The 21,395-nt window shown below is 40.8% G+C and overlaps 1 protein-coding gene across 4 annotated transcripts in view; it reads left to right on the top strand.

The window, feature by feature from the left end:
• LOC124596554 (pleckstrin homology-like domain family B member 1) overlaps window positions 1–21,395 on the top strand; it is a 1,048,367-nt gene that overhangs the window by 177,518 nt on the left and 849,454 nt on the right. Inside the window, exon 2 of one of the 4 annotated variants that reach the window (XM_047135738.1) lies at window positions 20,497–20,582. The exons of the other annotated variants lie outside the window; for them this stretch is intronic. The gene's annotated coding sequence lies outside the window, so the exon portion shown is untranslated. The remainder of the gene's footprint in view (window positions 1–20,496; window positions 20,583–21,395) is intronic. 4 annotated transcript variants of the gene reach the window in all.

Here is a 21,395-nt window from a genome sequence, read left to right as displayed (position 1 = left end):
ACATCTTCTTTCTGCCCCTTCGTCTACTTCTACAAATTACTTGCCTCGTTGATTTTGCAGAGAAAACATCATTTCTGAACTTAACAGTTCACTTCAATTTTCAATATACGTTTGTAACTCAACATCTCAAAAGTTTATTATTTTTCCGTTCCTCATTCACTTCCATTAAATATTCTACTGAAGAGTTATCTTCTGAAAATGAGCCATATGTTTGGTATCAGAAATGTTCTTTTATCAATAAATACTCTCTGCCTGTGTTAGCCTGCTTACGTCCTCCTTATTAGGTCTTCGATGCATTGTTTCCAAGATAGAATTCTTTCATTGCGTCTTCTGCATCGGTCGCAATTTTGATGTTTGTCGCTAATCTGATTTTAGCTGCTCTTTAATACTCTCGTATTTCTTTGGTTTACTCTGTCCATATTCTGCGCTCATTAGACTGTCGATCCCTTTCAGGAGAACCTGCAATTCTTCCTCACCTTCGCAGAGGACAGCAATGTTGTCATTAGCGGATCCTTCCATTCAAATGTTTTCACCCACAATTTTATTTCCACTCGAATCTTTTATTTTCTTCATTATTTCTTCATTAGGGGAGAGACTGGTCCCATCGCTTCTTTCTTGGTATTTTTCACTCTTGTTTTCGTCTCAGGTTCGAATCCTGCCTTGGGCATGGGTGTGTGTGATGTCCTTAGATTAGTTAGATTTAAGTAGTTCTAAGTCTAGGGATAGACTTAGAGAAAGCTTTTGACAATGTTGACTGGAATACTCTCTTTCAAATTCTAAAGGTGGCAGGGGTAAAATACAGGGAGCGAAAGGCTATTTACAATTTGTACAGAAACCAGATGGCAGTTATAAGAGTCGAGGGACATGAAAGGGAAGCAGTGGTTGGGAAGGGAGTAAGACAGGGTTGTAGCCTCTCCCCGATGTTGTTCAATCTGTATATTGAGCAAGCAGTAAAGGAAACAAAAGAAAAATTCGGAGTAGGTATTAAAATTCATGGAGAAGAAATAAAAACTTTGAGGTTCGCCGATGACATTGTAATTCTGTCAGAGACAGCAAAGGACTTGGAAGAGCAGTTGAATGGAATGGACAGTGTCTTGAAAGGAGGATATAAGATGAACATCAACAAAAGCAAAACAAGGATAATGGAATGTAGTCTAATTAAGTCGGGTGATGCTGAGGGAATTAGATTAGGAAATGAGGCACTTAAAGTAGTAAAGGAGTTTTGCTATTTGGGGAGCAAAATAACTGATGATGGTCGAAGTAGAGAGGATATAAAATGTAGGCTGGCAATGGCAAGGAAAGCGTTTCTGAAGAAGAGAAATTTGTTAACATCCAGTATTGATTTAAGTGTCAGGAAGTCGTTTCTGAAAGTATTTGTATGGAGTGTAGCCATGTATGGAAGTGAAACATGGACGATAAATAGTTTGGACAAGAAGAGAATAGAAGCTTTCGAAATGTGGTGCTACAGAAGAATGCTGAAGATTAGATGGGTAGATCACATAACTAATGAGGAAGTATTGAATAGGATTGGGGAGAAGAGAAGTTTGTGGCACAACTTGACCAGAAGAAGGGATCGGTTGGTAGGACATGTTCTGAGGCATCAAGGGATCACCAATTTAGTATTGGAGTGCAGCGTGGAGGGTAAAAATCGTAGAGGGAGACCAAGAGGTGAATACACTAAGCAGATTCAGAAGGATGTAGGTTGCAGTAGGTACTGGGAGATGAAAAAGCTTGCACAGGATAGAGTAGCATGGAGAGCTGCATCAAACCAGTCTCAGGACTGAAGACCACAACAACAACAACAACAACAACAACAAGTCTAGGGAACTGATGACCTCAGATGTTAAATCCCATAGTGCTTTTCTTGTTTCCGTATTGTACATTTGCCATTGAAATGGGGCAGCTAGTGGGGAGCTGTGAGTGGTAACGTGCTGGGAAGGAAAACTTGACATTTACATCAGTTGAAACTAATTACCACAAAAACTCGGATATTTCACTTGTCTTTTTATTATAAAACGCTTTCTTATGGCAGCGAAATGAATGATTTTTGCAGCTCAAAGAATTTAAAAAAAAAAACTGGAAGTTTAAGACTGATAGTTAGTGAGTAATGATAATTTAGCAAAAGGGCTGCTCTATTAAAAAAAATTTTGAAGCAAATGAGCAAAGATTTCAAAACATACAGATATCAGTAATGTAATTATAGGAGGTACGTAAAGGTGAAATTTAATTAGCTGTAGTCTTCGCTGCCCCTGGTTGAGTCTGTATCAAACAATACTAAAACAGGAGAAAGAAATTACGTAAGACGTATTGATGAGAAGCAGCATTCAAGAAGATTTAAAAATCATCGCTGATCAGCTAATGAGCCGTCATAACCAAAGACGGAGATACCCGTGGTCTAGGGGTAGCGCCTTTGATTCATAATCAAAACGTCTTCGAACCCGGGTTCGATCCCCGCCACTGCCTATCAGCATTGGCGGCCGAAGACTTCCGGCATAAGAAGTCAGCCTCATTCTGCCAACGGCCTTGTCAAAGAGGGCGGAGGAGCGGATAGAGGATCGGGGCACTCTCTTGTCCTAGGGGTGGGAAATTGCCCCTAAAGGCGAAAGAATCAGCAATGATCAACGACATGAGGATGCAGAAGGCAATGGAAACCACTGCATTAAAGACACGTAACGTGTATTCACAGGACATGTGGCCTGTATTTGTAGAAGTGTCATGATGATCTCTCCATTGGCAAAAGTTTCCGGAATAGTCCCCCATTCGGATCTCCGGGAGGGGACTGCCAAGGGGGAGGTTACCATGAGAAAAAGATTGAATAATCTACGAAAGGAAAACGTTCTACGAGTTGGGGCGTGGAATGTCAGAAGCTTGAACGTGGCAGGGAAACTAGAAAGTCTGAAAAGGGAAATGCAAAGGCTCAATCTAGATATAGTAGGGGTCAATGAAGTGAAGTGGAAGGGAGACAAGGATTTCTGGTCAGATGAGTATTGGCTAATATCAACAGCAGCAGAAAATGGTATAACAGGTGTAGGATTCGTTATGAATAGAAAGGTAGGGCAGAGGGTGTGTTACTGTGAACAGTTCAGTGACCGGGTTGTTCTAATCAGAATCGACAGCAGGCCAACACCGCCAACGATAGTTCAGGTATACATGCCGACGTCGCAAGCTGAAGATGAACAGATAAAGTGTATGAGGATATTGAAAGGGTAATGCAGTATGTAAAGGGGGACGAAAATCTAATTGTCATGGGCGACTGGAATGCAGTTGTTGGGGAAGGAGTAGAAGAAAAGGTTACAGGAGAATATGGGCTTGGGACAAGGAATGAAAGAGGAGAAAGACTAATTGAGTTCTGTAACAAGTTTCAGCTAGTAATAGCGAATACCCTGTTCAAGAATCACAAGAGGAGGAGGTATACTTGGAAAAGGCCGGGAGATACGGGAAGATTTCAATTAGATTACATCATGGTCAGACAGAGATTCCGAAATCAGATACTGTATTGTAAGGCGTACCCAGGAGCAGATACAGACTCAGATCACAATATAGTAGTGATGAAGAGTAGGCTGAAGTTCAAGACATTAGTCAGGAAGAATCAATACGCAAAGAAGTGGGATACGGAAGTACTAAGGAGTGACGAGATACGTTTGAAGTTCTCTAACGCTATAGATACAGCAATAAGGAATAGCGCAGTAGGCAGTACAGTTGAAGAGGAATAGACATCTCTAAGAAGGACCATCACAGAAGTTGGGAAGGGAAACATAGGTACAATGAAGGTAGCTGCGAAGAAACCATGGGTAACAGAAGAAATACTTCAGTTGATTGATGAAAGGAGGACGTACAAACATGTTCCGGGAAAATCAGGAATACAGAAATACAAGTCGCTGAGGAATGAAATAAACAGGAAGTGCAGGGAAGCTAAGACGAAATGGCTGCAGGAAAAATGTGAAGACATCGTAAAAGATACGATTGTCGGAATGACAGACTCGGCATACAGGAAAGTCAAAACAACCTTCGGGGACATTAAAAGCAACGGTGGTAACATTAAGAGTGCAACGGGAATTCCACTGTCAATTGCAGAGGAGAGAGCAGATAGGTGGAAAGAATACATTGAAAGCCTCTATGAGGGTGAAGATTTGTCTGATGTGGTAGAAGAAGAAACAGGTGTCGATTTAGAAGAGATAGGGGATCCAGTATTAGAATCGGAATTTAAAAGAGCTTTGGAGGACTTACGGTCAAATAATGCAGAAGGGATAGATAACATTCCATCAGAATTTCTAAAATCATTGGGGGAAGTGGCAATAAAACGACTATTCACGTTGGTGTGTAGAATACATGAGTCTGGCGATATATCATCTGACTTTCGGGAAAGCATCATCCACACAATTCCGAAGACTGCAAGAGCTGACAAGTGCGAGAATTACCACACAATCAGCTTAACAGCTCATGCATCGAAGCTGCTTACAAGAATAATATACAGAAGAATGGAAAAGAAAATTGAGATTGCGCTAGGTGACGATCAGTTTGGCTTTAGGAAAAGTAAAGGGACGAGAGAGGCAATTCTGACGTTACGGCTAATAATGGAAGCAAGGCTAAAGAAAAATCAAGACACTTTCATAGGATTTGTCGACCTGGAAAAAGCGTTCGACAATATAAAATGGTGCAAGCTGTTCGAGATTCTGAAAAAAGTAGGGGTAAGCTACAGGGAGAGACGGGTCATATACAATACGTACAACAACCAAGAGGGAATAATAAGAGTGGACGATCAAGAATGAAGTGCTCGTATTAAGAAGGGTGTAAGACAAGGCTGTAGCCTTTCGCCCCAATCTTCAATCTGTACATCAAGGAAACAATGATGGAAATAAGAGAGAGGTTCAGGAGTGGAATTAAAATACAAGGTGAAAGGATATCAATGATACGATTCGCTGATGACATTGCTATCCTGAGTTAAAGTGAGGAAGAATTAAATGATCTGTTGAACGGAATGAACAGTCTGAGTACACAGTATGGTTTGAGAGTAAATCGGAGAAAGACGAAGGTAATGAGAAGTAGTAGAAATGAGAACAGCGAGAAACTTAACATCAGGATTGATGGTCACGAAGTCAATGAAGTTAAGGAATTATGCTACCTAGGCAGTAAAATAACCAATGACGGACGGAGCAAGGAGGACATAAAAAGCAGACTCGCTGTGGCAAAAAAGGCATTTCTGGCCAAGAGAAGTCTACTAATATCAAATACCGGCCTTAATTTGAGGAAGAAATTTCTGAGGATGTACGTCTGGAGTACAGCATAGTATGGTAGTGAAACATGGACTGTGGGAAAACCGGAACAGAAGAGAATCGAAGCATTTGAGATGTGGTGCTATAGACGAATGTTGAAAATTAGGTGGACTGATATGGTAAGGAATGAGGAGGTTCTACGCAGAATCGGAGAGGAAATGAATATGTGGAAAACACTGATCAGGAGAAGGGACAGGATGATAGGACATCTGCTAAGACATGAGGGAATGACTTCCATGGTACTAGAGGGAGCTGTAGAGGGCAAAAACTGTAGAGGAAGACAGAGATTGGAATACGTGAAGCAAATAATTGAGGACGTAGGTTGCAAGTGCTACTCTGAGATGAAGAGGTTAGCACAGGAATGGAATTCGTGGCGGGCCACATCAAACTAGTCAGTAGACTGATGACAAAAAAAAAAAAAAAGCGAAGACTATAAGAAGAAGCGGGCGCAGTACAACTTATAAGTACGGTTAAGAAAATGGGACTCCAGCATGAAAAAGTGTGCTCAAAATATTGAATTTCGAACAAAGCCTTAATTACACCAAGAACAAATTTTGAAAATGGTATTCGTTGTGCAAATAAAATTTACACTCAATGTTTTTTTAAATTTAAACAATATTTAAACATGAGTAACATTAAAAAATGGGTACCAGTCACTCAGAGCCTGAAAGACTCAACTGGCTCATGCTTGAAACCATTCACCACGTCCAACATAGATAAATATGTGCATCACAGGCCAAATCCTTGGGCTAAAAAAAAAAATCGTTGGTAAACATGAGCTTGGCCTTACGCAGGACCCATGTGGGAGACACCTGTTAAACACATAATCCCCGAAAGGCGAGTGCTGTAATTGCCGACGGCAAAGGAACCCAATAACGCCGCTACCGGTGCATAGCCCCTGGGAAGTGGGCGCGCTTAAGATCTGAGCACAAGCACGCCACAGGACCAAGCAAGATGCGCGTCAAACCAATCCATATGCGTCCGTTGCTCGATTGTGTGCGTATACCCACGGACCAAGCAGCAAAGGAGAACAAAGATCGTGTTGGAACTCGAGCGTAGAGTTTCTCAGACGAGAGAGCTTGGCAATCCAAGACTCGCTTACAAGACAGCGCACTGTCCAGAAATTCTTGTCGACCTACGTCCCCATGGAACCACCACTTGGGGCTGCTCAGGAACTACTACTTCAGATGGCGGCAAGACGGTACTCACCAAGAGGGAAAGCAGCCCGGTCGTAAGTCACCGTGGAAGACACCAGGAAGGAGGTTCCTTAGCGACCGCCAAAGATGTAGGCTCTCGCCATCGGTGAGAAACCGATAATACACACTGTAAGAGGTATGTGCTGCCTGCGATATGTAAGCTATAAGAGAATCTGAGACCAAAGAGCAGTGTTGACTGCAGTACGAACTGTGTAGCTGTAGCAGTAGTAGTTGCTAGCGAGCAGTCGCCTGTCTGCGCTTGTCAGTCGTGTCTGGTGTATAATGTTGGCTGGGCCGGTCGCGGTGCAGTGATGCCGGAGCCTGAGTATTATTGTATAAGGTAAAAAAGCAGCCTCGCGCATATCTAGTAATATTATGTAAACTCACATGTAAATCTTTTAAAAATGTCCTAATAATAATCTTTGTCTAATTTCTAACAAGCATTTATTTCAATTTAAAGAATTTAATATTTTTTTAATGCATGATCATTCCGATTGTAGGAAAAGAAAAATCATTTGCTTCCTTTCATAAATAACAAATGTATAGGCCAGCATTGCACAGAGCTGTGCCGGAAAAGAGCTATTGCCGACTTTATCGAGGTAAGAATTTTTTGCTTTTTATTCAGAATGATCTTACAGGGCCATTACGCAGCACTGCTCTCGTCCAAATTTTACCAGGTTACTGAATTTATTTGTTATTACGAGGTTTAGGAATTTTTCTGTTTAGAGCTTATATTAAATGAGAGAAGAATTTTGTGGGTACATTAAATGGGGACCAATTTTGTTCAGAGGTACACAAAAAATAGAATCATTATTATTATTAAGTTCTTTTTGTGAGGTTAAACAAAAATTAGAATCATTAACCAAAATAAATTTTTAATTATTTCGTGTGGGGAGGTTACAACACGGCTCACATTCTTTTCGTATATTTTATACCTATTTTTCTCAGACTTTAGAACATCTTGCACTATTTTACATTGTGGAACGCTTTTTCCTGGATCAACCAATTCTGTGAAGATGTCTTGATTTTTCGTTAAGTCTTGTTTTCATAGTGATGCTTAACTTCAGAACTGCTCTTCTGGCTCTTCTATTTTCCAAAAAGCGAAACATCGTATATCAGATTCTCATTTTCCTCTTTTCAGTATTGTTCTGGTTTGCTTGGTTGGATTAACTATTTAGCTGATAGTACAGTAGTACTCACATTTATTTTGTTGTTATTTGACATAGAAAATAGAAAGATAGATCATCTGTTACGTTAAAAATTTAAGCCTTAAGAATTTTAGATCAAGATATCTTTACCGATAACCAGTTTCAGGTCACTGACGAGCAGTATTCAGATTAGTATGAAATTATTTTCTTCAGTGTGTATCAGCTACTAGGCATTACACGTAGTCATAATCTATTGAGGTGATGCGCTCTTAATACAGTGACGTGGGCATGTACATACTACAGTAAAAGGTAGTAAGATCTTTACCCAAGATTTTTAATTCCTGCATTTATGTCACATTTATATTCGCATGCTATCTTCGAGGCAATGTGAATGATATTCTTATTCCGAATATGCAGCAGTATGCCTCTAGCTCCATAGGTTACGATAACTCATTTGATAGTGACTTTCACCAATGATTTCGAAATTCCAGGCGAGTGTTACCCATATTTTCTGCTTTGTCTGCTCGTAAGTCTTTCAAAGCTCTGTTACACTTCACTTCATAATTTCGCGTGACTCAATGACGGGTTGCGACTCTATCAATTGGAGGCCACTTACGTTTCCCTGTTCTACGCTTCTGATCCACCCAGGGGAAGTTGAACAGAATGGATAGTCTCCAAAGATTTTGTATGATGATCAGCAACCAAAATTAAACAAGTCAAACTGAACGTTGTCGAATCAAATCAGGCGGTGCTGAAGGAATTAGACTAGGAAATTAGACACCATCTGTTGTACATGAGGTTTGCTATCTGGACATCAAAAATAGCTAACGATGAGTAGAGTAGATAGATTATAAAACGCTGATCTACAGTTGCAAGAAAACATTCCTGATAAGAGACATTTATTAACATCGGATATAAATTTACGTTTTAGGAAATATCTTCTGAAGTAATTTGTCGGCAGTGGAGTCCGCAGCTAGTGGTATAGTGGCTAGCGTTGCTGCCTCTGGATTACGGCGTCCCGGGTTCGATTCCCGGCCGGGTTGAGGATTTTCTCTGCCCGGGGACTGGGTGTTTCTGTTGTCATCATATCATCATCATCCGTGACAGTGGATAGATTGGATTGTGAACAAATTGGACTGTGTAATATTAGGGACTTTGTACGGGTACTGACGACCGCGCGATTGTGCGCCCACAAGCCAAGCATCATTTGACTGCAGTGAAACTTCATGAAGAAATGAATATGGACGACAAGCAGTTAAGGCAAGTTGAGAGTGGTGCTGCAAAAGAATAATTAAGAATATATAGTTGATAAAATAATTTGACAGGAGATACTAAATTGAATTGGAGGGAAAAGAAATTCATGGCACAAGTGGAATTATATAAGGGATTGGGTGAAACTACACATACTGAGACATCAAGAAATCGTCCATTTGGTAATGGAGGGCAGCTTCATATACTAGATGTTGGTAGCAGCAGTAGCAGCTATGAAGAAACTTGCACAGGACAGACTAACGTCGAGAGATTAATCAAAGTTTTCGGACTGAAGGTCACAACAACAACAAAACAACAGGAATAACAAGAATGAAATTTTCACTCTGCAGCGGAGTGTGCGCTGATGTCCATTCTTCCAGGAATGCTATTTCTTCATGTTTAGCAGAAGGGCTTCTGTGAAGTTTGGCGACGGTAGTAAAGCTGTGATGACGGGTCGTGAGTCGTGCTTGGGTAGCTCAGTCGGTGGAGCACTTTCATGCGAAAGGCAAAAGTCCAGAGTTCGAGTCTCGGTCCGGCACACAGTTTTAATCAGCCAGGAATTGTCGACAACAAGAAGTGTGTTGGTACGCCACTTACGACAGCAACTTTTTCCTTGCAGTTCAAAATGAAGTAAAGCACTAGAAATTTGGGGTGGGATGATTTCAGCTGCACAAATTGGTAATGCGACTGTAATACACTCATTACATTCAAATGGTGACACTACTTTATTTGGCTACTCAGTGTTACGGAACCCTGACGCAGAAAATTTTACAAAATCTGTTTCATTAATTACGAAATAGTGGTAACGCATGGAACAAACCGAGAATGTAACAGGGAATTTTGCATTAAATATGGTCATCATCGGTCTCTACGTTGTTAGTTGATGGAATGTATCCAGTTTAAGTAGACGAAAATTTAGACCAGGAGTAATCCTATCGTCGGAATTCCGGCTACCGAACGAATTGAAATGGTTTACAGTATTGTAAAATTTGCTTACGCTGATATGAGACCCGCGGGTGGTGGTAAGGCACTTGCGGACCTCCGCCGACCTGCACGCAGGGCGTAACTAAATGATGCAGGTGTCTCGCTGACGGCGAGAGTCCTCCGTGGTTTCGTCTTCTGCGGCGTCTTGTGAGCGGAGTTAATGGCACTGCTTACTCAGTGTGCGAGCAGGACTGTGAAGCGCCGCGGTGCACGATGGGGTACTCTTTGATGGCGAGCACCTGCCGGCTGCCGCCATTACTCGTGGCATTCCCTCGGGAAGGGAAGGGGTGGGGGGGAGTCTCGGCCTGCCTGCAATCAGACAAACGTCTGGGCGCCCACCTGCCCCTCCGTTTATTGGTGCCACTTACTGCAGTCGTAAATAACTCATGGCCGCTCTCTCTCTCCTCACTAGATGGGACTACTCGTACCAGTCCTTTCTGAAAGAATCCTTCGCTTCGTTGCAGCTAAAATAACTACGACCTAATAAATAAAAATTTTTTAACATAAACTTTTGCTTATTTAGATCGAAAGTAAAATAAAAGCATGATGACCAGTTGCGGTAACTTTCAACAAACGTCTTTATATCAATCGAATCGTAAAGAGGAGTTCAATATGCATTGAAAAACATTACTTGTAACAGTTATGCAGTGAAATGCATTCGTATTAGGGGCCAACAAGACTAGGACAGTATGTAGTTAAGTGTTGTATAGAGAGCCAGGTTGTAAAACATAATCTCGCAAGATGCAGGTAATAAAGAAGGAAAATCCCCAGTTCGGTAAGTGAAAATTTCAGGAAATACTGTAGTGAGAAAATATATGCAACGGTAACAAGAATTGTCAGCTGTTCAGTAGCGTAGCTTACGAAGCATCATGGCGTATAAAATAGTAATCCTAACGAAATGTGCACAAGTTGAAGATTAAAAGAATGCCACAAGCTCAACCAGCCTCCATTCTGACAATGTCAGGCTTCACTAATAACTACAAGCTACTAGACGAATACTAGTCAGGCTTCCGCAAATGTAGTGGCCCAAGGAAAGGAGGAGGAAAAAAAAAGCGAGCGAGGTCAAGGTAACCACGGGTAGACAAGAGAAGACCATCATGTGGATATTAGATTTCAGTAAGGCTGTTGGACTGTAGATTTCCATTTTTTATTTGCCGAACTTACTATTGCAGCTTAAATTTCTCTCAAATTGCTGTGGAATGTTTCTCCTCACACCTGATATGTCACCAACAATCATCATACTGTATATGGGACCACAATGGAGACTGATAGGATCAGCCAACTCGCAGGGTTCTGTATTAGGTCCGATAATCTTCTCATTGCATGTCAATGGTGTTATCTGTCCTGCCTCACGTTATACGTAAATGCAAAACCAGTTATCGAGAACCTTACTGCTGATGCATGTTCATTATCAAGATGGGAGCAGAAATAGCTTTAAATCTCAATCCACGCAAAACGGAAGAGGTCGTGATAGGTCATTCTTGACTCACTATCCCGAAATTTTGGTAATTTATATAATCCTTAACTTTAAATTGGACAAATATGAATTTCCAGAATGAGATTTTCACTCTGCAGCGGAGTGTGCGCTGATATGAAACTTCCTGGCAGATTAAAACTCTGTGCCCGACCGAGACTCGAACTCGGGACCTTTGCCTTTCGCGGGCAAGTGCTCTACCACTGAGCTACCGAACCACGACTCACGCCCGATTTCCTTCCCACCCCACCATCTAACGGCGTTCTCTGCCTCAGTTAAGTCTAGGAGTAAATGAAAACTGAAACTGAACGAAGCACAAAGCTATAGTTCGCATCAAGGAATCATATGTCTGTACCCTACAAATGAATAAATATCTCCTTCCTACTTACCTGAGACGGAAACTTGTAGAAGCGTCTTTACTTCCAATTGTTGATTACAGCAATGTTATCCAGCGAAGTCCTTCTCAGAAAAAAAGGGCGGGTAAGTGGAATAACTAACGAGGCGGCACTGAATCGAAATCTATGAGATCGATTGTTTAGAAAAATAATGGGGCATTAAGGAATGATAAATTTGGTAATGGAACGAAGTGTAGGGTGTAAAAATTGTAGTGGGAGGCCAGGAAATAAATACTGTAAGCAGGTTCAGTGGATGTAGGTTTACAGTTGTTATTTAGAGATGAACATACTTGCATAGGGTAGTATGGAGAACTGTACCAAACCTTTCTCCGGGCTGAAGAAGAAGAAACGACGGTAGCTATGCTCCCTATATGCAGACAAGTGCACGGATATCCATAGTTTGTCTCCTTCGCCGTCTTATTAACTTATAAAATCATTCATATATTACCTCAATTTTAACGCTCTTGTTTGCGAAACACAGTAGAAAAATTCTTTCTCATCACAGTAAAGTTCTTTCCTTCCCACCACACCATCTCTCTAAGTTCTGTCCATTGTCAAGGACCCGACTCAGGAATAATTTCCCTAGCTATATTAGAGAACATTTCCAGCTTCAAAGGAGAGCTAATGGCTTATTCATTAAAACAATAGTAATGGCTGCGTCGTTCTGTACCTACCCTTTACCCCATTACAGCTTATTACCCTGCTTTCCATACCAGACATTCCTCGTCTCCACCTTACGCACCATTCTAATACAATCGCTACGCTTATTTTGAACGGTTGCCACTGAGCGGGGAGTAATGTGGCTTCGTCGCTAAGCAATAACTGTGGCTCTCATCTTCCCCGCCCCCCCTCCTCCCTCCCCATCACCCAACGAATTTTCCTGCAGCATGTTACAAGTGACTGTTGAGGACGCTTACGCGTTACCTGTACCGAAGATATATGCTGCTACCGACGGCCACATACATGGGATTGAGCTGTCAAATGACAAATTTCTGGGTCAACTCCTTGCGGTGTGTCCAGGGGGTTCGTCGCTGTTACTAGTGATTCCCACATCTACCCTAAACGTTTATCCACTCTCTCTAATACTATTTGTATTACTATCTGCTCTAGGGGTAGCGTCTTCGATTAGAGATCAAAACGACTTTGGTCTCTTGTTCGAACCCCGCCACCGCTTAAATTTTGAATAAACATCACCATCAATGGCGGCCGAAGACTTCCGACATTAGAAGTCACTTTCATTCTACCAACGGCCTTGTCAAAGAGAGAGGAGCAGTACTCTCTGCCCTTTGGGGTGGGAAACTGCCCCTAAAGGTGGAAGAATCAGCACTGATCAACGGCATGAGGATGCAGAAGGCAATGGAAACCAATGCATTAAAGACACATAATGTGTATGCACAGGACATGTGACCTGTAATTCGACAAGTGTCATAATGGTGTCTTCCATTGACAAAAAATCCGAACTAGTCCCGCATTAGGATCTCCGGGAGGGGACTCAGCAGTGGGAGGTGACAATTACAAAAACATTAGGTAACGAACCAAAGGATAAAGTTAAAGGAGTTTGAATGTGATAGGGAAGCTAGAAAATCTGAAAAGGGAAATGCAAAGGCTCAATCTAGATATACTGGTTGTCAGTGAAGCGAAATCGAAAGAAGATAAGGATATCTGGTCAGATAACTATAGGATGATATCAATAGCAGCAGGAAAATGGTATAACGGGAGTAGGAATCGTTACTTATAGGAATGAAGGACAGAGAATGAGTTACTGTTAGCAGTTCAGTGATGTGGTTGTTTTCATCAGAATCGACTGCAAACCAATATCGACAATGGTAGTTCAGATACACATGCCGACGTCACAAGCTAAAGATGAAGAGAGAGAGAATAAATTGGGCTATCGAACGGGTAATTCAGTGCGTAACGTGAAATAAAAATTTAATAGTCATGGGGGTCTGGAATGTGCTGGCAGGGGAAGGAATGGAAGAAAGGGTAAGAGGAGAATGTGGCTTGGTTGTAGGAATGGGAATGGAAAAATACTAATTCAGTTCTGCAATAAACTTCTGTTAAAGAACCACAAGAGGAGGTGGTACACTTCGAAAAAGGCCAGAAGGTATGGGAAGATTTCAGTTAGGTTACACCATGGTTAGGCAGAGATTCCGAAATCAGATACTGGATTTTGAGGTTTAGGAGCAGATGCAGACTAGGGTCTCAATTTAGTATTGATGAAGAGTAGGCTGAAGTTTAAGAGATTAGCCGGGAACAATCAATGCGTAAATAAATCGCATACGGAAGTATTAAGGAATGAAGAGATACGCTTGATGTTCTCTAAGGTTATATTCTGCGATAAGGAAGAGCTCAGAAGGCAATTAAATTGAAGAGGAATGGACGTCTCTAAAAAGGGCAATCATAGAAGTTGGAAAGAAAATCATAGATACAAAGAAGGTAACTGCAAAGAAACCAAGGCTAACAGAAGAAATGCTTCAGTCGATGGATGGAGGAAGGTAGTAGAAAAATGTTGAGGGAAATTCAGGAATACAGATATAAAATTTGCTGATGAACGAAATAAACCGGAAGTTCAGGGAAGGTAAGGTGAAACGTCTGCATGGAAAACGTGAAGAAATAGAAAAAGAAATGATTGTCGGAAGGTCTGACTCAGCATATAGAAAAATCAAAACAGTATTCTTTGAAATTAAAAGCAATGGTGGTATCAGGTATCATTCAGAGTGCAATGGGAATTCCTCTGTTCAATGCAGGGAAGAAGACAGATAGGTGGAAAGAGTATATTGAAGGCCTCTATGAGGGGGTAGATTTTTCTGGTGTGATAGAAACAGGAGTCGATTTAGGAGAGATAGGTGATCCAGTATTAGAATCAGAATTTAAGAGAGCTATGGAATATTTCAGATTAGATACGGTAGAATGGGTGGATAACATTCAATCAGAATTTCTAAAATCATGGGAGGATGTGACAACGAAACGACTATTCACCTTGATATGTAGAACGTGAGAGTCTAGCGATATACTGTACCATATGACTTTCAAAAGAGCATCATCCACACAATTCCAAAGATTGCAAGAGTTGACATGTGCGAGAACTATCGCACAATCAGCTTGACAGCTCATGCACCCAAGTAGCTGACCAGAATAATGTACATAAGAATGGAAGAGAAAATTGAGAGCGTGCTAGATGAAAATCAGTTTGGCTTTAGGAAAGATAAAGGCACCAGAGACTCAATTCTGACGTGTGTCGATGTGGAAGCAAGGCTGGAGGAAAATCGACGCTTCCATTAGCATTTGTCATGGAAAAACCGTTTGACAATGTAAAATAGTGCAAGATGTTCGAAATTTTGAGAAAATGGGAATGTGCTATAGGGAGAGACGGGTAATATACAACACGTACAAGATCCAGGAGGGAATAATAAGACTGGGAGACGAGGAACGAAGTATTCGGATTAGAGAGGGTATAGTCTTCCACCCCTATAGTTCAATTTGTACATCGAAGAAGTAATGATGGAAAGAAAAGAAAAGTCCAGGAGTAGAATTAAAATTAAAGGTCAAAGGGTATCAATAATAAGATTCGATGATGACATTGCTATCCTGAGTAAAAGTGAAGGAGAATTCCGTGATATGCTGAATGGAATGAACAGTCCAATGAGTACAGAATTTAGGTGGGGGTAAATCTAAGAAAGACGAAGGCAATGAGAAGTAACATAAATGAGAAAGGCGAGAAGCTTATCATCAAGATTGGTGGTGACAAAGTAGTTACGGAATTATGCTCTCTTGACATCAATATAACCCATGACGGACGGAGGACATCAAAAGCAGATTATCACTGGCAGAAGTGGCATTTATGGTCAAGAGAATTCTACAGCTGTCAAGCATAGGTCTCAATTCAAAGAAGAAATTTCTGAGTATGTAGGTTTGGAGCACAGAAAGGTATGTTAATGAAACGTGGAGTATGGGAAAGCTGCTACAAAAGAGCATCGAAGCATTTGAGATGCAGTGCTGGAGAAGAATGTTGAAAATTAGGCGACGTTATAAGGTATGCAGTGAGCTGATACTCCGCGTAATCAGCAAGGAAAGAAATATCTGGAAAACGCTGACAAGGAGGGACAGCATGGTAGGACGTTTGTTAAGACATCAGGGGGATAACTTTCGTACTAGAGGGAGCTGTACAGTAAGAACTGCAGAAGAAGATAGAGACAGGAATACATTCAGCAAGTAATTGGGGAGGTAGGCTGCAATTGCTACTCTGAGATGAAGGGGTTGGGACAGGAGAGGAATTCTTCTTGTGCGGCATCAAAGAAGTCTGAAGATTGATGACTCAGAATAAAACAAAATACAAAAATTACTTGCAAAACTCTGCTACTGGCTCTTTGATGATGATGATGAGGGGCTAATAACAACAGTGTTGAGTCCCACCGAAACAGCGTCAGTCCTCATCATTTCTGCACATGCTAGAAAGCTGTAAGAATCGTACTTAAAATATTAGCATGATTTGTGCAGCACGGGAGTTCTTTAAAAAGAGTTGTGGAAACATTGCAGTAGAGAAGCACGTCGATAAACTCAGAACTGTAGCTCTTAGAACGGGTGTACGATACAGATACAGGTAAGACCAAAGTGGAGTGCGAGCTTGGCTGTGCAGAGAGCTGGGGCGTTTACCCGCTGCGGTATTCCCGCCTGTGGCACTCTGAGTGCGGCGTACATTCCAGCCGGCGGCGGCATGAGTGAGTTAGTCTGGGCTTACGGCCCGCCGAGCACTCACTGCACGCCGGCTACGGTGGCTGGGCACGGCGTGTTTACCCTGCGCGTACAGTGTTTCTGTAGTGCGGGGAACTTTGCTGGCCGCCGAGCACCGTAAATATTTCTGCAGCTCCCTGCGCTGCCTCTTGTTCACAGTCCAACTCGAGCACAACTGGTTGCGCTCGCCGCAGGTTCCCATTTTCCCTTTTGTTCACGTAAATCCTGCGTCGATAAACGGCTACCAACTGATCAACGTTCAGCGACAAAGAGATGTTGTGTGTTCAGGATACACATGTGGTAATTGTGTCTGAAGGAGGTTCTGTTTTTAGTCTGGCTTTTCCGTAACTGTTGACGTCCAACTTAAGTTCTCGCTGTGACAATAACAATAATCACAACAAATAAAAGAAAAAATCCACAGCCATTTGAGAGGCATCTAAAGATAATGCTCTCCACTAGGTCCCGTCATTCGTTAGTGTCCATCTATACCAGTTTATTGGCTTCCACTCCTGACCAATATAATGCAGCCCGATCTACGTAGATGTACTGCCCTTATGAGAGAATTCCACAAGATCTCCAGGAATTCCAATTTACCTGTGCATAGCGACCTGCCACTTTTAAACTGTAAGAGACTGATATCACGCCATCCAACTCCGTGCGATGCTGCTGACATGGTTGCTAAGGATTTCAAACCTCTTGAAGAATGGAAAGGTCGGTGGGAAGCAGTGACAGATGTGCACCTGCATAACATCTTCTTAGGTGCTGAACTTGCAAGTGGATTCGACATACCACGCAAGACCTGGACTACTCTCAACAGAATCCGTACCGGCCATGGCCGATGCAGGGATGCTCTCTTTAAGTGGAAGAAGCTGCCTGATCCAGCTTGTGACTGCGGGGCTCCATACCAGACTGTTCACCACATTGTCAGTGAATGCAGGATTCGAGCCTATCACGGCGCCAAAGAGGATTTCCTGCTAGCAACTCCAGATGCAGTGCGCTGGATTGAATGACTGGATATTCCGTTGTAAAGACAAACTTAAGTTTCTTGTCAGTATGTATATGTAATTTAATTTCATGATATGTATGTATTAGCCATACGCTAAATAAAATAATGAATAATATACCATGTTAAATACAGAACAACCGTCTCCAGTCACAATCGTTATTTTATTTCGATGTACGATGCATTTCGAGCCTTGGAGGCTGAACTTCAGGGTGCTGACAGTCTACATTAAGCTTATTTTTGCAGATTTAGGTTCATTCTGTTCCGTGTAAGGTTACGTTGGTATATTCCATAGTGGCACATTGTGAATATAAGTTTACAGCACTAAGAAACATCGAAATATAACTTATTGTTTCCAGTAGTGGATATGTGGTTTTGAAGTACAGTAGGGGTAAACATGTTTATGGGCATTCGCACTTATCCTTCTGCGCCAGATTTGTAAACACAAGCCAAAGAATTTAAAATGTAAAGATACTGCATTTCCACGTAAACACAGGTGATACTTTTTCAAAGAAGATACAAAAGCTGTTACATTTTTAATTATACAGACATATCATTCATAAACAAATATTTGTAAATGTCAACATGGCTGTATTCAAGCAATACTGTCAAAACAGTACTAGTAAATAATGACTCATTGAGAAAAATAAATTGACAAACCATCCAACAGAATATAGGCCAGTATCAGTAATAGAGGCACTACAGCAGTAACAACTGAAACAACGTGTATGTTCACAAGCATCCCCTCTTTAGGCATAGCATCACAAAAAACTTACTAACTTCCTTAGAAACACCAATATTAACATCTCCTTCTCCACTTGTTTCAAACAGTAAACACAAGCATCACAATAACAGAACACTGTGGAACACACAAATTGCAATGTAGCAGCTGCATTTTACGTAGGAAAAACTGGAAGTACTTTCCACACACGTTATATGGACACAAAGTTTAGACTTAATCATTGTGATAAATAGACAGTAGTTATCACATGTACCTTAATATAAATTACAACCACAACTATCTAACTGCATTCCGCACAGAAAACCATGGTAAAAAATGATGTACTAGAACAATTAGAAATAATGTTACACAAAGACAAATCTTCTGAAAACATGTTGTATGAACAAACGAAGTTTAGCAGTCTCAATTTTTTGTCAGTAAGTTTAAAACAATTTTTTTCTCAAGGAATAAATATTTAATAGTGCAACTACTTGGAAACATACAGCCATATTTGAATATTCACATGAATGTATTTTATAAATTATATCTCTGTATAATTAATAATATAACAGCTTTGTATTATCTTTGAAATAACATCTGTATATTCGTAGAAATGTAGCATTTTTACGTTTGAAATTCTTTGACTTGTTCTGACTTGTTTACAAATGTGCTGTAGAATGGAAAGTGTGGATATGTGCGTAAACATATTTACTCATACTGTGCTTGAAAACCATGTATCCATTACTGGAAACAGTAAGTTATTTTACGATTTGTCTTACTATTGTAGAACAACATTCACAATGTGCCAATTTTCAGTATACCATTGTAATCTTACCAGGACCAGAATTAGCCTAAATCAAAAAGAAAAAAACGTTGATGTAGATTGTCAAAGCACCTGAAGGTAAGCTCCTGGGGCTCGAAATGCATCTTGTATTGAAATAAAATCACGATTGTGACTGAAGGCTGTTGTAATATACTCATGGAAGAAACACAGCATTGGATATAATTAAGTTATACCATCTTGGAAGCATAGTTCCTAATTCATGAATAAATTTAAGAAAAATCGTTTTTTACGTCGACCTAAGTGTGCTTGGTAAATTAGTGGAAATGTCAAAAACACTCGTTTTATAAATAACCGGAAGTAGGCCGACTGAAACAATTTTCAGTTTTAATCGAATAGTACCTTGTACTACAAAAGATATGAGGATAACACTATCAGTTCAACAAGAGTCTGCAAACAGACGAGGGTAATAAATATTATACAAGAATAAAATATAACATGAGTATTAATAACAATAGCTTAAAAACACGTCAAAGAGCCACCACAATTAAAATTCTAACCAGGAGTGAACAATCTCATCATACTATTCGAACAGTAACAGTGGTACTAAATTCACCGCACTCACTTACACGTCTGCGAAGTTCATATGTATCATTTTGCAAGTGATAAACGGTAGCAGTTTAAATCCTGCGGAAGTAATTTTAATAATACCAATTTATTACACAACTTAGCAACGGTGCATTCAGTCTGTCGGCAGAAAATAGATTCTTTTACAAATTTGAGAAATTGATTTACAGTGCCGGATAAAATTTTCTCCGCCATGGCTTTGATCTTATTCAGTTGTTTCTCTGTCGCTTTATTTAAATTGTATAAAGAAACAAGTGAAAACCGCTTACATAAATTTCAAAATTATTTCAAACAATTTCATCATCGTTACACTACGAAGTAACTTTTGAAATAAATTGCAAGAAATGGTCGAAATAGGAAAGAATAATTCCTAAGGATTCTTTTTAGAACATGTCTAAAGCTGCATAACGTACAGCTTGGAAATATGGAAAATTCTTGATCTCTCAATCCTTTACGAAGCCTGTGATGGAGACGTTTCCGTAATTTCAAGTTGTGCCGAAACTGAACGGGTGACTGTGTGTACCATGGATGTATTTCTTCATCAAGTAATGGCTACATAATGTGTTACACTTCTTCCTCAAAACCTTATTATAGACTTACATTGTAATCTCCATTTTTTATTTTGCGCTGGTACGAAGAAGAGTTTGAAGAAACAATCGCATGCTAATTGTCGGTAGTGAATAAGTAGTTCACATTGGGCAGATTGATTTGTTTGATGGCGGGAGAGGAAAAAAAAAAAGATCTAATCAGCACATTGCAAAGTCCATGGCTGTTCAAACATATATGGTAAAGTCGTTGTTGCGCACAGAACATAAGAATGGAGGCTCAGACTGAATGTAACTTAATTTTTCTTGTTTGAACATAAGTCGTACGGATTCAGAAAGATAATCAGTATGTTTTCATTTATTTCAGGTATGTGCCAGAGACGCAGTCACAGGAAAGGAAGGCTCTTACTGTAGCTGTTACCATTCAGCAGATCTACAAGCTGCTTGTTAACGGTAATTTGCGGAGTACTGCTTACCTTCTTCTCAGTTAGCTGTAAGTTTGTGATTTTCGGGTGGGCGTATATGGTTACTGATCACGGAATGAAAGTTAGTGCTTAATACACCGTCAATATCGAGGTCATTAGATGGATAGCACGCTCGAATTGTCCAGGTATGAAAAAAAAGGAAATAGACTGTAGCATTGTTTAGCGAAACAATGCTACACTCTCTTGAAAATGATGTAAGGAACCACGGAAATGCCGAATGCAGATCTGCACTGTTTTGCCTAGTTTTACGCGGCTTTTTGAACATTACTGACAGATTTAAGTGGATTGATTGCTAAATTCGGAGCCCCATCAGCGATGTCTAGACGCATACATGGGACACTCCATTTCGCAAATCGCTAGGGAATTCAAAATTCCGAGATCCACCTTGTTCAGAGTGTGCGAACATACCAGATTTCAGGCATTATCTCTCACTACGGACAACGCAGTGGCCGACGGCCTTTACCTTAACGACCGGCAACAACTGCGTTTGCGTAGAGTTTTCAGTGCTAACAGAAAAGGAGCACTCCGTGAAATAACCGCAGAAATCAATGTGGAATGTACGAAGAACGTACCCGTTAGGACAGTGTGGCGAAATATGGCATTAATGGGCTATGGCGACAGACGACAGATGAAAGTGCATTTAACAGAGCTAACAGCACGACATCGCTTACAGTGCCTCTCCTGATTTGGTAAACATATTGGTTGGATCCTAGAGGACTGGAAAACTGGCCTGGTCGGATGAGTCCCGATTTCAGCTACTAAGATCTGATGGTAGAGTTCG

Source organism: Schistocerca americana, chromosome 2 (genome assembly GCF_021461395.2).
Source record: "Schistocerca americana isolate TAMUIC-IGC-003095 chromosome 2, iqSchAmer2.1, whole genome shotgun sequence".
Classification (NCBI taxonomy): domain Eukaryota; kingdom Metazoa; phylum Arthropoda; class Insecta; order Orthoptera; family Acrididae; genus Schistocerca; species Schistocerca americana.
This window is presented reverse-complemented; position numbering and strand designations above follow the sequence as displayed.